The sequence below is a fragment of the Oncorhynchus masou genome, chromosome 23 (assembly GCF_036934945.1).
Source record: "Oncorhynchus masou masou isolate Uvic2021 chromosome 23, UVic_Omas_1.1, whole genome shotgun sequence".
Taxonomy (NCBI): Eukaryota; Metazoa; Chordata; class Actinopteri; order Salmoniformes; family Salmonidae; genus Oncorhynchus; species Oncorhynchus masou.
In genome coordinates this window covers 7,937,652-7,956,629 of record NC_088234.1, presented here as the reverse complement: position 1 = coordinate 7,956,629, position 18,978 = coordinate 7,937,652, and the positions used below count along the sequence as shown (strand labels likewise).

The following is an 18,978-nucleotide window of genomic DNA, read 5'->3' as shown; positions in this document are numbered from 1 at the left end:
GTGTGTGTGTGTGTGTGTGTGTGTGATAATGTGTGTGTGTGTGATAATGTGTGTGTGTGTGATAATGTGTGTGTGTGTGATAATGTGTGTGTGTGTGATAATGTGTGTGTGTGTGATAATGTGTGTGTGTGTGATAATGCGTGTGTGTGATAATGTGTGTGAGTGTGATAATGTGTGTGTGTGATAATGTGTGTGTGTGTGAGTGTGATAATGTGTGTGTGTGATAGTGCGTTTAGGGTGTCCTTGGAGGTAAAATGTGCTGCAGAATTAGTATGAAGAACAGAACAAACTCAACCCTTATCTTCTTCAGGTCTCCTCTTTTTTCTCCCTCCCCCATTTCCTCCCTCCCTCCCTCCCCCTCCCTCCCTCCCTCCCTCCCTCCCTCCCTCCCTCCCTCCCTCCCTCCCTCCCTCCCTCCCTCCCTCCCTCCCTCCCTCCCTCCCTCCATCCCTCAGTGTAATCCTCAGCTCTCTGATTGGTTGTGACGAGAAAGGGGTTTGTACTGTGTACCGAGAGAGAGAGAGAGAGAGAGAGAGAGACTTAACTGTTCAACATTCAGCCAAACCAGCTGCCTAGAAGCAGATTGAAACACGTCAAGGTTCTACAGGTTACTGTCTGTCAGCCACATGTTAAAGGAGTCCCTCATCCTCTTCCCGTCGTCAGGCTGTCTGTGTCTGCTCCAAACCCAACGGTTCTGTGTGTAGGACAGTTCAGGTTGTTTCTGCAGAGAGGATTCAGACGGACTACAGTAAGTACTGCTGTGTGGTGTGTTTCATTGTTGTCATGGACATTTGCACTTTGAGTAACTTTGTTTCAGAGAGAGTGTGTGTTTGTGTGTGTGTGTGGGCATATTGGTGAGGTTAACTTTTAAAATGTGTGTGTGTGTGTGTGTGTGTGTGTGTGTGTGTGTGTGAACTTGTTGGATGTGTGTGTGTGTGTGTGTGAACTTGTTGGATGTGTGTGTGTGTGTGTGTGAACTTGTTGGATGTGTGTGTGTGTGTGTGAACTTTTTGAATGTGTGTGTGTGTGTGTGTGTGCATATTGTTTAAGGTTACTTTGTATTTGTGTGTGACGACTATTGGTGGATACCTTGGTTCATTGGTTCGTTCCTGCAGTGTCTTTCTCAGCTCTGTGTGACCTTTGAACCTAGTCCACATGGTGGTGGTTTGGCAAAGCGCGTGTGTGTGTAGGTGTGTGTACGTGTGTGTCTTGTACATCTTTTGTAGATGGTGATCTAATAGTACAAACTGGGACACAATAATAATAATATAACAATAACAACAATAACAACAACAATGACAATAACACTAACAAAATATCAACAATAGTAAAAATAACAATAACAACAACAATGACAATACTAACAACAATAACAACAACAACAATAACAACAATAACAACAACAATAACACAATAACAAAATAACAACAATAACGCAATAACAAAATAACAACAATAACACCAATAACAATAATAACAATAACAACAACAACACAATACCAAAATAACAATGATGATAATAATAATAATAATAACAACAATAGCAACAACAACAATGACATTGGCAATAATGACAACAATAACAACAATAACAACAATAACAATAACAGTAACAACACTAACAATAACAATAACAACAATAACAATAACACCAATAACAATAACACAAATACCAAAAATAACAACAATAATAATAATAACAATAACAACAAATAACATTAGAATATAATTAGGTGGATGCTTACATTTGTCTGATTTCACACGTGTACAAGTGTTGTATTATACCTATGTGTGAATTGGAAATTCGTTCTTTTTGTTGTTGTTTGCTGTTGTTGCATACTCCCTCTGAGAGTCGGGGTCACGGCCAGGGATCAGACATTATAGACAGTGACCCTGGACCAATTAGGGTCTTGCTCAAGGGGACATTAGACAGATGGACATCTAGTTACTGTAGCGGTGACTGAATCTGGGGTGTGTTTCGACGACGGTGACGATGACGATGGTCAGAGTTTTACTAACACAATGATACTTTCCAACGACCTTTCTGACCATCCAGGATGTTACCCGAGTGTATTGACTGTCCTACCAGTGTCAATAGGGTTTCATAGTGCTGTCTCTTGTCTAATGGGGGGGGGGGGGGGCTGTTAGTACCTCTAGAGTTGACTTAGTTAGATACTCTGCCAATACACCTACTATAATGGACAAACACCAGGGCAGAGCAGAGAGACAGAGGAGGGAGGGAGAGAGGGGAGAGAGGGGAGAGAGGAGACAGAGAGACAGAGGAGAGAGAGACAGAGGAGAGAGAGACAGAGGAGAGAGAGACAGAGGAGAGAGAGACAGAGGAGAGAGAGACAGAGGAGAGAGAGACAGAGGAGAGAGGGAGAGAGGAGAGAGAGAGAGACAGAGGAGAGAGAGGAGAGAGGGACAGGGGAGAGAAGGACAGAGGACAGAGGGACAGAGGAGAGAGGAGGGAGGGACGGAGGAGGGAGGGACAGAAGAGAGAGGGACAGAAGAGGGAGGGACAGAAGAGGGAGGAACAGAGAGAGGGACAGAGGAGAGAGGGACAGAGGAGAGAGAGAGAGAGGAGAGAGGGAGAGAGGAGAGAGAGAGAGAGACAGAGGAGAGAGAGGAGAGAGGGACAGGGGAGAGAAGGACAGAGGACAGAGGGACAGAGGAGAGAGGAGGGAGGGACGGAGGAGGGAGGGACAGAAGAGAGAGGGACAGAAGAGGGAGGGACAGAGGAGAGAGGAACAGAGAGAGGGACAGAGGAGAGAGGGACAGAGGAGAGAGGGACAGAGGAGAGAGAGACAGAGGAGAGAGAGACAGAGGAGAGAGAGACAGAGGAGAGAGAGACAGAGGAGAGAGAGACAGAGGAGAGAGAGACAGAGGAGAGAGAGACAGAGGAGAGAGAGACAGAGGAGATAGGGAGAGAGGAGAGAGAGAGAGACAGAGGAGAGAAAGGAGAGAGAGACAGAGGAGAGAGAGACAGAGGAGAGAGAGACAGAGGAGAGAGGGACAGAGGACAGAGGGACAGAGGAGAGAGGAGGGAGGGACGGAGGAGGGAGGGACGGAGGAGGGAGGGACAGAGGAGGGAGGGACAGAAGAGGGAGGGACAGAGGAGAGAGGAACAGAGAGAGGGACAGAGGAGAGAGGGACAGAGGAGAGAGGGACAGAGGAGAGAGGGACAGAGGAGAGAGGGACAGAGGAGAGAGGGACAGAGGAGAGAGAGACAGAGGAGAGAGAGACAGGAGAGAGGGACAGAGGAGAGAGGGACAGAGGAGAGAGGGACAGAGGAGAGAGGGACAGAGGAGAGGGGGACAGATGAGATATGGACAGAGGAAAGAGAGGGACAGAGGAGAGGGGGACAGAGGAGAGGGGGACAGAGGAGAGGGGGACAGAGGAGATATGGACAGAGGAGAGAGAGGGACAGAGGAGAGAGGGACAGAGGAGAGAGGGACAGAGAAGGGAGGGACAGAGGAGAAGGACAGAACCCATGAGATATGTTGCAGATCCCTGTATCCCCCGGTATCTTAGGGGAAGTCAAAGGCCAGACAGATACTGTATTGATCTGTGTGTGTGTGTTGTGTGTGTGTGTGTGTGTGTGTGTTGTGTGTGTGTGTGTTTGAAGAGGTGGATAACAGTGTGTCATAGAAGAAGCAGAACTTTGAGCTGTGGAGAGTTAATAGATGACTGTCCAACTGTTTGTCAAATGTGGACAGATTGTGTGTGTGTGTGTGTGTGTGTGTGTTTGTGCGTGTCTGTGTCAGTGTGTGTGTGTCTGTGTCTGTGTGTGGGTGTGTGTGTGTTGTGTGTGTGTGTGTGTGTGTCTGTGTCTGTGTCTGTGTCTGTGTGTGTGTGTGTGTGTGTGTGTGGGAGAGAGACAGGAGACAGAAGAAAATAAACTCTCCATTTGTGCTGTCTTGAGTTATAATGGGATACTCTGAGGTAGACATTAACCCACATTTACCCTGAGACAGCAACAACCTGCTCCTCTGGGAGAAAGGATACTGGAAATACACACAGAATGGCCATAAGTAGCAGGCTCCACGCAAAAAATATAAAGGTTTCCGATGAACTCACCCAGCAGTGTTGAACAGAGACCAGGTTGTGTGGAATCTCGCTCCGAAGAGATAAATTCTTCCCCAAATACAAATATCAATTATGAAACACCTGCCTTGTACCTGTGTGTTGTCTGTCGTTGAGAGCTGCTTAAATTATCCATACCTTTTAATAAACAATAAATATGTGTGTGTGTGTGTGTGTGTGTGTGTGTGTGTGTGTGTGTGTGTGTGTGTGTGTGTGTGTGTGGTTGGACTTTACTCTATGACTAAGCAACTATACGACTTTGCCAAACAATAGATAATCAATTTGATTGATTGTTTGATCGGTCAGCTTACTTCAAACAGTTTAGAGCTACGGAATCTCCGAGAAATAGACATCACTGATTGATTGAAATGAAACGTGACGACACTATTCTAACACACGTCAATTTATAAAACATTCTGACCTTCGTCCATAACAGCACCCTATTCCTTATATAGTTAAATAGGGAATAGGCTACCGTTTGGGATATAGTCGGGAATGTTTCATGTATCCTTGGCAACGGATTTGAAATAGTTTTTCTCGAATGAATCCCAGTCTGACTCTTCTTCAGTACCAGTCGCTCTGTGAGTATCCTTGAGTTGACAATATAAAGGACACAGTTATTAGCATCCTTGAGTTGACAATATAAAGGACACAGTTATTAGCATCCCTGAGTTGACAATATAAAGGACACAGTTATTAGCATCCTTGAGTTGACAATATAAAGGACACAGTTATTAGCATCCCTGAGTTGACTATATAAAGGACACAGTTATTAGCATCCTTGAGTTGACAATATAAAGGACACAGTTATTAGCATCCTTGAGTTGACAATATAAAGGACACAGTTATTAGCATTCGACTGTAGAAGGAGAAGCGGACCAAAATGCAGCATCTTTTTCATGTTTTCTAATGAAAATAAGACTAGACATGAAATAACTGAATGTACAAAACAACAGACGGAATGTGAAAACCTATACAGCCTATCTGGTGACTACAAACACAGAGACAGGAACAATCACCCATGAAATACTCAAAGAATATGGCTGCCTAAATATGGTTCCCAATCAGAGACAACGATAATCACCTGACTCTGATTGAGAACCGCCTCAGGCAGCCATAGACTACGCTTTACACCCCCCAAGACGAAACACACCACAATAAACCCATGTCACACCCTGGCCTGACCCAATAAATGAAGACAAACACAATATAATACGACCAGGGCGTGACAAGGACCCAGTTATTAGTGTCCTTGAGTTGACTATATCAAGGACCCAGTTATTAGTGTCCTTGAGTTGACTATATCAAGGACCCAGTTATTAGTGTCCTTGAGTTGACAATATAAAGGACACAGTTATTAGCATCCTTGAGTTGACTATATAAAGGACACAGTTATTAGCATCCTTGAGTTGACAATATAAAGGACACAGTTATTAGCATCCTTGAGTTGACAATATAAAGGACACAGTTATTAGCATCCTTGAGTTGACAATATAAAGGACACAGTTATTAGCATCCTTGAGTTGACAATATAAAGGACACAGTTATTAGCATCCTTGAGTTGACAATATAAAGGACACAGTTATTAGCATCCTTGAGTTGACAATATAAAGGACACAGTTATTAGCATCCTTGAGTTGACAATATATAGGACACAGTTATTAGCATCCTTGAGTTGACAATATAAAGGACACAGTTATTAGCATCCTTGAGTTGACAATATAAAGGACACAGTTATTAGCATCCTTGAGTTGACTATATAAAGGACACAGTTGTTAGCATCCTTGAGTTGACTATATAAAAGACACAGTTATTAGCATCCTTGAGTTGACTATATCAAGGACACAGTTATTAGCATCCTTGAGTTGACTATATAAAGGACACAGTTATTAGCATCCTTGAGTTGACTATATCAAGGACACAGTTATTAACATCCTTGAGTTGACTATATAAAGGACACAGTTATTAGCATCCTTGAGTTGACAATATATAGGACACAGTTATTAGCATCCTTGAGTTGACTATATCAAGGACACAGTTATTAGCATCCTTGAGTTGACGATATAAAGGACACAGTTATTAGCATCCTTGAGTTGACTATATCAAGGACCCAGTTATTAGCATCCTTGTGTTGACTATATAAAGGACACAGTTATTAGCATCCTTGAGTTGACAATATAAGGGACACAGTTATTAGCATCATTGAGTTGACTATATCAAGGACCCAGTTATTAGCATCCTTGAGTTGACTATATCAAGGACACAGTTATTAGCATCCTTGAGTTGACAATATAAAGGATTGTGACGACGTTCGACTGTAGAAGGAGAAGCGGACCAAAATGAAGCATCTTTTTCATGTTTTCTAATGAAGATAAGACTAGACATGAAATAACTGAATGTACAAAACAACAGACGGAATGTGAAAACCTATACAGCCTATCTGGTGACTACAAACACAGAGACAGGAACAATCACCCACAAAATACTCAAAGAATATGGCTGCCTAAATATGGTTCCCAATCAGAGACAACGATAATCACCTGACTCTGATTGAGAACCGCCTCAGGCAGCCATAGACTATGCTTTACACCCCCCAAGACGAAACACACCACAATAAACCCATGTCACACCCTGGCCTGACCCAATAAATGAAGACAAACACAATATAATACGACCAGGGCGTGACAAGGACCCAGTTATTAGTGTCCTTGAGTTGACTATATCAAGGACCCAGTTATTAGTGTCCTTGAGTTGACTATATCAAGGACCCAGTTATTAGTGTCCTTGAGTTGACAATATAAAGGACACAGTTATTAGCATCTTTGAGTTGACAATATAAAGGACCCAGTTATTAGCATCCTTGAGTTGACAATATATAGGACACAGTTATTAGCATCCTTGAGTTGACAATATAAAGGACACAGTTATTAGCATCCTTGAGTTGACAATACATAGGACACAGTTATTAGCATCCTTGAGTTGACAATATAAAGGACACAGTTATTAGCATCCTTGAGTTGACTATATAAAGCACACAGTTATTAGCATCATTGAGTTGACAATATAAAGGACACAGTTATTAGCATCCTTGAGTTGACAATATAAAGGACACAGTTATTAGCATCCTTGAGTTGACAATATCAAGGACACAGTTATTAGCATCCTTGAGTTGACAATATAAAGGACTGTGACGACGTTCGACTGTAGAAGGAGAAGCGGACCAAAATGCAACGTCTTTTTCATGTTTTCTAATGAAAATAAGACTAGACATGAAATAACTGAATGTACAAAACAACAGACGGAATGTGAAAACCTATACAGCCTATCTGGTGACTACAAACACAGAGACAGGAACAATCACCCATGAAATACTCAAAGAATATGGCTGCCTAAATATGGTTCCCAATCAGAGACAACGATAATCACCTGACTCTGATTGAGAACCGCCTCAGGCAGCCATAGACTACGCTAGACACTCCCACGACAAAACACACCACAAAAAACCACAATGTCACACCCTGGCTTGACCCAATGAATGAAGACAAACACAATATAATACGACCAGGGCGTGACAAGGACCCAGTTATTAGTGTCCTTGAGTTGACTATATCAAGGACACAGTTTTTACCCAGCCAGGTCAGCCGTGATGCAGTATTCCTGTCTGAGGATGTTGTGAGATGACATAGAAACGGGTCACTAGGGGCAACAGTTCGCTTCATGTAGGTTTCAGTTTCGATAGGACAGTTTGGTATGTACAGGACACGGTTATTAACATTTAGCATGATCGCTAGCTTTAAATGGGTTTGACCAGAAGACTGCTATTGGCTGTTCTCAGGCTGGTTCTGATTTTAGACAACATGTACATTACCAGTCAGATGTTTGGACACACCTATTCATTCAAGGGTTTTCTTTATTTTGACTATATTCAACATTATGGATTCGTGTAGTAACCAAAAAAGTGTTAAACAAATCAAAATATTTTTTATTATTTGAGATTCTTCAAAGTAGCCACCCTTTGCCTTGATGACAGCTTTGCACACTCTTGGCATTCTCTCAACCAGCTTCATGAGATATTCACATGGAATGCTTTTCCAACAGTCTTGAAGGAGTTTCCACATATACTAAGCACTTGTTGGCTGCTTTTCCTTCACTCTGCGGTCCAACTCATCCCAAACCATCTCAATTGGGTTGAGGTCGGGTGATTGTGGAGGCCAGGTCATCTGATGCAATACCATCACTCTCCTTGGTCAAATAGCCCTTACACAGCCTGGAGGTGTGTTGGGTCATTGTCCTGTTGAAAAAAATGATAATCCTACTAAGCACAAACCAGATGGGATGGCGTATTTCTGCAGAATACTGTGGTAGCCATGCTGGTTACGTGTGCCTTGAATTCTAAATAAATCACTGACAGTGTCACCAGCGAAGCACCCCAACCATCACACCTCCTCCTCCATGCTTCACGGTGGGAACCACACATGCAGAGATCATCCGTTCACCTACTCTGCATCTCACAAAGACACGGCGGTTAGAACCAAAAAATCTCCAATTTGGACTCAGCAGACCAAAGGACAGATTTCCACCAGTCTAATGTCCATTGCTTATGTTTCTTGGCCCAAGCAAGTCTCTTCTTTTTATTGGTGTCCTTTAGTAGTGGTTTCTTTGCAGTAATTCGACCATGAAGGCCTGATTCACACAGTGTCCTCTGAACAGTTGATGTTGAGATGTGCCTGCGACGTGAAGCATTAATTTGGGGTGCAATTTGAGGTGCAGTTAACTCTAATGAACTTATCCTCTGCATTAGAGGGTAACTCTGGGTCTTCCCATTCCCTGTGTCGGTCCTCATGAGAGCCAGTTTCATCATAGCACTTGATGGTTTTTGCGACTGTACCTGAAGAAACTTTCAAAGTTCTTGACATTTTCCGTATTGACTGACCTTCATGTCTTAAAGTAATGATGGACTGTCGTTTCTGTCATGTCTTATTATGTCTGTTCCTGTCCTTTCTCTTCACTCTGTCTCTCTCTGCTGGTCTTATTAGGTTACCTTCTCTTTCTCTCCTTCTCCAGCTGTTCCTCATCTCCTCTAACTAGCTCGTTCACCCTTTCCCCACCTGTTCCCTTTTTTCCCTCTGATTAGGTCTCTATTTCTCTCTCTGTTCCTGCTACTTTCGGTGTCAGATTCTCGTTTGTGTTTCTCATGCCAGAAGCAAGCTATCGTCTCGTTTGCTTCCTCCTAGTCCTATCCTGTCGGAGTCTGCCTGGCAGGTGCATCCTGTACACTTCTAACTATCTTTTGTTTGCACTGTGTCCAGTTCATCATATGCTACGTGTGATCAGGTACCACCGTTCCTCTGTGACCCGCACCGACCGCGAGCGACCTGCAGCCTGTCGCCGCAACCCAGCTATTCATCAGAGGGACTTTATGTTTCATTTGTCGCCCTCTCTGCGGGTAGTCTATTGTGCCATTGACAACGTCGGAAGAGGATCTATGCCATTCCTGTTTTTTCATTAAAAGAACTCTGTTTCTGTTAAACCGCTTTTGGGTCTTCACTCAAGTGCATAACAGTTTCTCTTTGCTTATTTGAGGTGTTCTTGCCATAATATGGACTTGGTCTTTTACCAAATAGGGCTATCTGCTGTATACCACCCCTACCATGTCACAACACAACTGACTGGCTCAAACACTTTAAGAAGGAAAAATATTCTTCTGTTAATTGAAATGCATTCCAGGTGACTACCTCATGAAGCTGGTTGAGAGAATTCCAAGAGAGTGCAAAGCTGCCATCAAGACAAAGGGTGGCTACTTTGAAGAGTATATTTTCATTTGAAGAATACATTTTCAACGTTTTTTGGTTACTACATGATTCCATGTGTGTTATTTCATAGTTTTGATGTCTTCACCATTATTCTACAATGTAATAAATAGTAAAAATAAAGAAAAACCCTGGAATGAGTAGGTGTGTCCAAAACATTTGCCTGGTACTGTAAGTGTTTTGTTACTTTACGACTCTGTGTGGGTGTGTGTGTGTGTGTTTTGTAACTCCTGAACAATGTGTGTGTTGTAAATCCTCAGCTATGTGTGTGTGTGTGTGTTCCCTGTTTATAGCAGAAAGCCTAGACTGTACCAGCACCAGACTGGTGGTAAAACCTAACCTCTCTCATTCCGCAAAGACGGTCTGTGTGTGTGTGTGTGTGTGTGTGTTCGCTAAAACCAAAGGCTTTTAGTCAGTTCTCCCCACCCTCATCATTCTCTGTGGAGTATGTTGGTCGCAGTACCAGCTATCACCACAGAGTGGCAGCAGAGGCTTGTAAAACAGATGCATCAGAATCACTCAGACAGTACAATAAACATTTGCAGATAGGAAGCTGTGATCTGTGATAATGTTATATTGGAAAAACTACTGAGGTGAGGTGAATGAGATGAGGTGAATGAGATGAGGTGAATGAGATGAGGTGAATGAGATGAGGTGAATGAGATGAGGTGAGGTGAATGAGATGAGGTGATTGAGATGAGGTGATTGAGATTGAGATGAGGTGAATGAGATGAGGTGAATGAGATGAGATGAGGTGAATGAGATGAGATGAATGAGATGAGATGCATGAGATGAGATGAGGTGAATGAGATGAGGTGAATGAGATGAGATGAGATTAGGTGAATGAGATGAGGTGAATGAGGTGAGATGAATGAGATGAGGTGAATGAGATGAGGTGGATGAGATGAGGTGAATGAGACAAGATTAATAAGATGAGATGAGGTGAACGAGATGAGGTGAATGAGATGTGGTGAAAGAGATGAGATGAGATGAATGAGATGAGATGAGGTGAATGAGATGAGATGAATGAGATGAGATGAATGAGATGAGGTGGATGAGATGAAATGAATGAGATGAGATGAATGAGATGAGGTGGATGAGATGAGGTGAATGAGATGAGATTAATGAGATGAGGTGGATGAGATGAGGTGAATGAGATGAGGTGAATGAGATGAGATTAATGAGATGAGGTGAATGAGATGAGATGAATGAGATGAGGTGAATGAGATGAGATGAGATGAGGTGAATGAGATGAGATGAGAGGAATGAGATGAGGTAAATGAGATGAGAGGAATGAGATGAGGTGAATGATATGAGATGAGGTGAATGAGAAGAGATGCATGAGAAGAGATGAGGTGAATGAGATGAGGTGAATGAGATGAGATGAATGAGATGAGATGAGGTGAATGAAATGAGGTGAATGAGATGAGGTGAATGAGATGAAGTGAATGAGATGAGGTGGATGAGATGAGATGAGGTGAATGAGATGAGATGAATGAGATGAGATGAAGGAATGAGATGAGGTGAATGAGATGGTGGATGAGATGAGGTGAATGAGATGAGGTGAATGAGATGAAGGAATGAGATGAGGTGAATGAGATGAGGTGAATGAGATGAGGTGAACGAGATGAGGTGAATGACATGAGGTGAAGAGAGGTGAATGAGATGAGGTAAATGAGATGAGAGGAATGAGATGAGGTGAATGATATGGGATGAGATGAGGTGAATGAGATGAGATGAGGTGAATGAGATGAGGTGAATGAGATTAATGAGATGAGGTGAATGAGATGAGGTGAATGAGATGAGATGAATGAGATGAGGTGAATGAGATGAGGTGAATGAGATGAGGTGAATGAGATAAGGTGAATGAGATGAGGTGAATGAGATGAGGTGGATGAGATGAGATGAGGTGAATGAGATGAGATGAATGAGATGAGATGAAGGAATGAGATGAGGTGAATGAGATGAGATGAGGTGAATGAGATGAGTTGAATGAGATGAGATGAGGTGAATGAGATGAGATGAGGTGAATGAGATGAGGTGAACGAGATGAGGTGAACGAGATGAGGTGAACGAGATGAGGTGAATGAGATGAGGTGAATGAGATGAATGAGATGAATGAGATGAGATGAATGACATGAGATGAAGGAATGAGATGAGGTGAATGAGATGAGGTGGATGAGATGAGGTGAATGAGATGAAGGAATGAGATGAGGTGAATGAGATGAGGTGGATGAGATGAGGTGAATGACATGAGTGAGGAGAGGTGAATGAGATGAGGTGAAAGAGATGAGATGAGATTAATGAGATGAGGTGAATGAGATTAGATGAGGTGAATGAGATGAGATGAGGTGAATGAGATGAGGTGAATGAGATGAGGTGAATGAGATGAGGTGAATGAGATGAGATGAGGTGAATGAGATGAGATGAGGTGAATGAGGTGAGATGAATGAGATGAGATGAGGTGAATGAGATGAGGTGGATGAGATGAGGTGAATGAGACGTGATCAATGAGATGAGATGAGGTGAATGAGATGAGGTGAATGAGATGAGGTGAAAGAGATGAATGAGATGAGATGAGATGGATGAGATGAGGTGAATGAGATGAGATGAATGAGATGAGGTGAATGAGATGATGAGGTGAATGAGATGAGATGAGATGAATGAGATGAGATGAGATTAATGAGATGAGATGAATGAGATGAGGTGGATGAGATGAGGTGAATGAAATGAGATTAATGAGATGAGGTGGATGAGATGAGGTGAATGAGATGAGATTAATGAGATGAGATGAGGTGAATGAGATGAGATGAGGTGAATGAGATGAGATTAATGAGATGAGATGAGATGAGATGAGATGAATGAGATGAGATGAGAGGAATGAGATGAGAGGAATGAGATGAGGTGAATGATATGAGATGAGGTGAATGAGATGAGGTGAATGAGATGAAATGATGTGAATGAGATGAGGTGAATGAGATGAGATGAGGTGAATGAGATGAGGTGAATGAGATGAGATGAAATGAGGTGAATGAGATGAGATGAGGTGAATGAGATGAAATAATGTGAATGAGATGAGGTGAATGAGATGAGATGAGGTGAATGAGATGAGGTGAATGAGATGAGGTGAATGAGATGAGGTGAATGAGATGAGGTGAATGAGATGAGGTGGATGAGATGAGATGAGGTGAATGAGATGAGATGAATGAGATGAGATGAAGGAATGAGATGAGGTGAATGAGATGAGATGAGGTGAATGAGATGAGTTGAATGAGATGAGATGAGGTGAATGAGATGAGATGAGGTGAATGAGATGAGATGAACGAGATGAGGTGAACGAGATGAGGTGAACGAGATGAGGTGAATGAGATGAGGTGAATGAGATGAATGAGATGAATGAGATGAGATGAATGACATGAGATGAAGGAATGAGATGAGGTGAATGAGATGAGGTGGATGCGATGAGGTGAATGAGATGAAGGAATGAGATGAGGTGAATGAGATGAGGTGGATGAGATGAGGTGAATGACATGAGTGAGGAGAGGTGAATGAGATGAGGTGAAAGAGATGAGATGAGATTAATGAGATGAGGTGAATGAGATGAGATGAGGTGAATGAGATGAGATGAGGTGAATGAGATGAGGTGAATGAGATGAGGTGAATGAGATGAGGTGAATGAGATGAGATGAGGTGAATGAGATGAGATGAGGTGAATGAGGTGAGATGAATGAGATGAGATGAGGTGAATGAGATGAGGTGGATGAGATGAGGTGAATGAGACGTGATCAATGAGATGAGATGAGGTGAATGAGATGAGGTGAAAGAGATGAATGAGATGAGATGAGATGGATGAGATGAGGTGAATGAGATGAGATGAATGAGATGAGGTGAATGAGATGAGATGAGGTGAATGAGATGAGATGAGATGAATGAGATGAGATGAGATTAATGAGATGAGATGAATGAGATGAGGTGGATGAGATGAGGTGAATGAAATGAGATTAATGAGATGAGGTGGATGAGATGAGGTGAATGAGATGAGATTAATGAGATGAGATGAGGTGAATGAGATGAGATGAGGTGAATGAGATGAGATTAATGAGATGAGATGAGATGAGATGAGGTGAATGAGATGAGATGAGAGGAATGAGATGAGAGGAATGAGATGAGGTGAATGATATGAGATGAGGTGAATGAGATGAGATGAGGTGAATGAGATGAAATGATGTGAATGAGATGAGGTGAATGAGATGAGATGATGTGAATGAGATGAGGTGAATGAGATGAGATGAAATGAGGTGAATGAGATGAGATGAGGTGAATGAGATGAAATAATGTGAATGAGATGAGGTGAATGAGATGAGATGAGGTGAATGAGATGAGGTGAATGAGATGAGATGAGATGAATGAGATGAGATGAGATGAATGAGATGAGATGCATGAGATGAGATGAGGTGAATGAGGTGAGGTGAATGAGATGAGGTGAATGAGATGAGATGAATGAGATGGGATGAGGTGAATGAGATGAGGTGAATGAGATGTGATGCGGTGAATGAGATGAGGTGAATGCGATGAGATGAGGTGAATGAGATGAGGGGAATGAGATGAGATGAATGAGATGAGGTGAATGAGATGAAGGAATGAGATGAGGTCAATGAGATGAGGTCAATGAGATGAGGTGGATGAGATGAGGTGAATGAGATGAGGTGAATGAGATGAGGTGAAAGAGATGAGGTGATATTAATGAGATGAGGTGAATGAGAAGAGATGAGGAGAGGTGAATGAGATGAGATGAATGAGATGAGGTGAGATGAATGAGATGAGGTGAATGAGATGAGATGTTTTTATTTATTTTTTATTTCACCTTTATTTAACCAGGTAGGCCAGTTGAGAACAAGTTCTCATTTACAACTGTGACCTGGCCAAGAAGCAAAGCAGTTCGACACATACAACAACACAGAGTTACACATGGAGTAAAACAAACATACAGTCAATAATACAGTATAAACAAGTCTATATACGATGTGAGATAAGGCAGGTAAAGGCAAAAAAAGGCCATGGTGGTGAAGTAAATACAATATAGCAAGTAAAACACTGGAATGGTAGATTTGCAGTGGAAGAATGTGCAAAGTAGAAATAAAAATAATGGGGTGCAAAGGAGCAAAATAAATAAATCAATAACTAAAATAAATACAGTAGGGAAAGAGGTAGTTGTTTGGGTTTAAATATAGGTGGGCTATGTACAGGTGCAGTAATCTGTGAGCTGCTCTGACAGTTGGTGCTTAAAGCTAGTGAAGGAGATAAGTGTTTCCAGTTTCAGAGATTTTTGTAGTTTGTTCCAGTCATTGGCAGCAGAGAACTGGAAGGAGAGGCGGCCAAAGAAAGAATTGGTTTTGGGGGTGACCAGAGAGATATACCTGCTGGAGCGTGTGCTACAGGTGGGAGATGCTATGGTGACCAGCGAGCTGAGATAAGGGGGGACTTTACCTAGCAGGGTCTTATAGATGACATGGAGCCAGTGGGTTTGGTGACGAGTATGAAGCGAGGGCCAGCCAACGAGAGCGTACAGGTCGCAATGGTGGGTAGTATATGGGGCTTTGGTGACAAAACGGATTGCACTGTGATAGACTGCATCCAATTTGTTGAGTAGGGTATTGGAGGCTATTTTGTAAATGACATCGCCAAAATCGAGGATTGGTAGGATGGTCAGTTTTACAATGGTATGTTTGGATGCTTTGTTGCGAAATAGGAAGATGAGGAGAGATTAATGAGATAAGGTGAATGAGATGAGGTGAATGAGATGAATGAGATGAGGTGAATGAGAGGCTTTGAGTCTAGGAGGTAATAAATGGTGGTAGTATTGATGTGTGTGTTAGGGGTGGTAGTATTGATGTGTGTGTTGGGGTGGTAGTATTGATGTGTGTGTGTGTTGGGGTGGTAGTATTGATGTGTGTGTGTGTGTTGGGTGGTAGTATTGATGTGTGTGTGTGTTGGGGTGGTAGTATTGATGTGTGTGTGTCCTACCTGTGTAGAGTACAGTCGTGTGTGTGTGTGTGTGTGTGTGTGTGTGTGTGTGTGTGTGTGTGTGTGTGTGTGTGTGTGTGTGTGATTTGGAAGTTGGAGGTTAGTGCTGGGTAAAATGCCCAATGAAAAGTAAAGTGTGGAGATTCCATAAAGTTAAAGGCTTTGGCTTTAGACAGAAAAGGTTCTCCCTCAGTCCCTCACCTCTCTCATTGTCACAGAGAGTTTCACTGCTGCCAACTCGCTTGTTCTGGTGGTCCATTACTTTTTTAGCATATCTCTCCCTTGATTCTCTCTTTCTCTCTCTCTCTCTCTCTCTCTCTCTCTCAATTCAATTCAATTCAAGGGCTTTATTGGCATAGGAAACATGTGTTAACATTGCCAAAGCAAGTGAGGTAGATAATATATAAAGTCTCTCTCTCTCTCTCTCTCTTTCCCTCTCTCTCTCCCTTGATTCTCCCTTTCACTCTCTTCTCTCTCTCTCTCTTTCTCTCTTTCTCTCTCTCTCTCTCTCTTTCTCTCTTTCTCTCTCTCTCTCTCTCTCTCTCTCTCTGTTTCTCTCTCTTTCTCTCTCTCTCTCAATTTATTATAACTTTATTGACATGTCAAGTTAAATTACTTCCATTGTCAAAGTATTCATAGAACAACAATGGTGGGACCAACATCAATAATAACAATAACAGGAGTAGTAGAAATGGGATTAACATTCAACACAACAACAGTATTAATGAGAATAACAAGTAATTGTAGTAGTGGAAATGGGATTAACATTCAACACAACAACAGTATTAATGAGAATAACAAGTAATTGTAGTAGTAGAAATGAGATTAACATTAAACACAACAACAGTATTAATGAGAATAACAAGTAATTGTAGTAGTAGAAATGAGATTAACATTAAACACAACAACAGTATTAATGAGAATAACAAGTAATTGTAGTAGTAGAAATGAGATTAACATTAAACACAACAACAGTATTAATGAGAATAACAAGTAATTGTAGTAGTAGAAATGGGGTTAACATTAAACACAACAACAGTATTAATGAGAATAACAAGTAATTGTAGTAGTGGAAATGGGATTAACATTCAACACAACAACAGCATTAATGATAATAACAAATAGTAGAAGCAGATCAGAAGCCACATGAAAAATCTGAAATATTATCGATTGATGTGTTTGTGTGATAGGGGTGGTGGTATTGATGTGTGTGTGTTGGGGTGGTAGTATTGATGTGTGTGTTTGGGTGGTAGTATTGTTGTGTGTGTGTGTTAGGGGTGGTAGTATTGTTGTGTGTGTTTGGGTGGTAGTATTGTTGTGTGTGTTTGGGTGGTAGTATTGTTGTGTGTGTGTGTTAGGGGTGGTAGTATTGATGTGTGTGTGTTGGGGTGGTAGTATTGTTGTGTGTGTTTGGGTGGTAGTATTGTTGTGTGTGTGTGTTAGGGGTGGTAGTATTGTTGTGTGTGTTTGGGTGGTAGTATTGTTGTGTGTGTGTGTTAGGGGTGGTAGTATTGTTGTGTGTGTGTGTTAGGGGTGGTAGTATTGATGTGTGTGTTTGGGTGGTAGTATTGATGTGTGTGTGTGTTAGGGGTGGTAGTATTGTTGTGTGTGTTTGGGTGGTAGTATTGATGTGTGTGTGTTGGGGGTGGTAGTATTGATGTGTGTGTGTTGGGGTGGTAGTATTGATGTGTGTGTGTGTTAGGGGTGGTAGTATTGATGTGTGTGTGTGTGTTGGGGTGGTAGTATTGATGTGTGTGTGTGTGTGTTGGGGTGGTAGTATTGATGTGTGTGTGTGTTAGGGGTGGTAGTATTGATGTGTGTGTGTGTTGGGGTGGTAGTATTGATGTTTGTGTGTTGGGGTGGTAGTATTGATGTGTGTGTGTTGGGGTGGTAGTATTGATGTGTGTGTGTTGGGGTGGTAGTATTGATGTGTGTGTGTTGGGGTGGTAGTATTGATGTGTGTGTGTTGGGGTGGTAGTATTGATGTGTGTGTGTTGGGGTGGTAGTATTGATGTGTGTGTGTTGGGGTGGTAGTATTGATGTGTGTGTGTTGGGGTGGTAGTATTGATGTGTGTGTGTGTTGGGGTGGTAGTATTGATGTGTGTGTGTGTGTGTGTGTGTGTGTGTGTGTGTGTGTGTGTGTGTGTGTGTGATTTGGTAGTTGGAGGTTAGTGCTGGGTAAAATGCCCAATGAAAAGTAAAGTGTGGAGATTCCATAAAGTTAAAGGCTTTGGCTTTAGACAGAAAAGGTTCTCCCTCAGTCCCTCACCTCTCTCATTGTCACAGAGATTTTCACTGCTGCCAACTGGCTTGTTCTGGTGGTCCATTACTTTTTTAGCATATCTCTCCCTTGATTCTCTCTTTCTCTCTTTCTCTCTCTCTCTCTCTCTCTCTCAATTCAATTCAAGGGCTTTATTGGCATGGGAAACATGTGTTAACATTGCCAAAGCAAGTGAGGTAGATAATATATAAAGTCTCTCTCTCTCGCTCTCTCTCTTTCCCTCTCTCTCTCCCTTGATTCTCCCTTTCACTCTCTTCTCTCTCTCTCTCTCTCTCTCTCTCTCTCTCTGTCTCTCTCTCTCTGTCTCTCTCTCTCTCTCTCTCTCTCTCTCAATTTATTATAACTTTATTGACATGTCAAGTTAAATTACTTCCATTGTCAAAGTATTCATAGAACAACAATGGTGGGACCAACATCAATAATAACAATAACAGGAGTAGTAGAAATGGGATTAACATTCAACACAACAACAGTATTAATGAGAATAACAAGTAATTGTAGTAGTGGAAATGGGATTAACATTCAACACAACAACAGTATTAATGAGAATGACAAGTAATTGTAGTAGTGGAAATGGGATTAACATTCAACACAACAACAGTATTAATGAGAATAACAAGTAATTGTAGTAGTGGAAATGGGATTAACATTCAACACAACAGTATTAATGATAATAACAAATAGTAGAAGCAGATCAGAAGCCACATGAAAATTCTGAAATATTATCGACATTACTTTGCACTTTTCACTGACTGTCCCTCAGGTTGTGGCAGGAGG

At 41.9% G+C, this 18,978-nt stretch overlaps 1 protein-coding gene across 1 annotated transcript in view; it reads left to right on the top strand.

The window, feature by feature from the left end:
• Nucleotides 1-539: 539 nt before the first annotated feature.
• The window catches only part of LOC135510229 (pyruvate carboxylase, mitochondrial-like), a 541,364-nt gene continuing 522,925 nt past the window's right edge, over nucleotides 540-18,978 (top strand). Inside the window, exon 1 of the mRNA XM_064931022.1 lies at nucleotides 540-748. The gene's annotated coding sequence lies outside the window, so the exon portion shown is untranslated. The remainder of the gene's footprint in view (nucleotides 749-18,978) is intronic.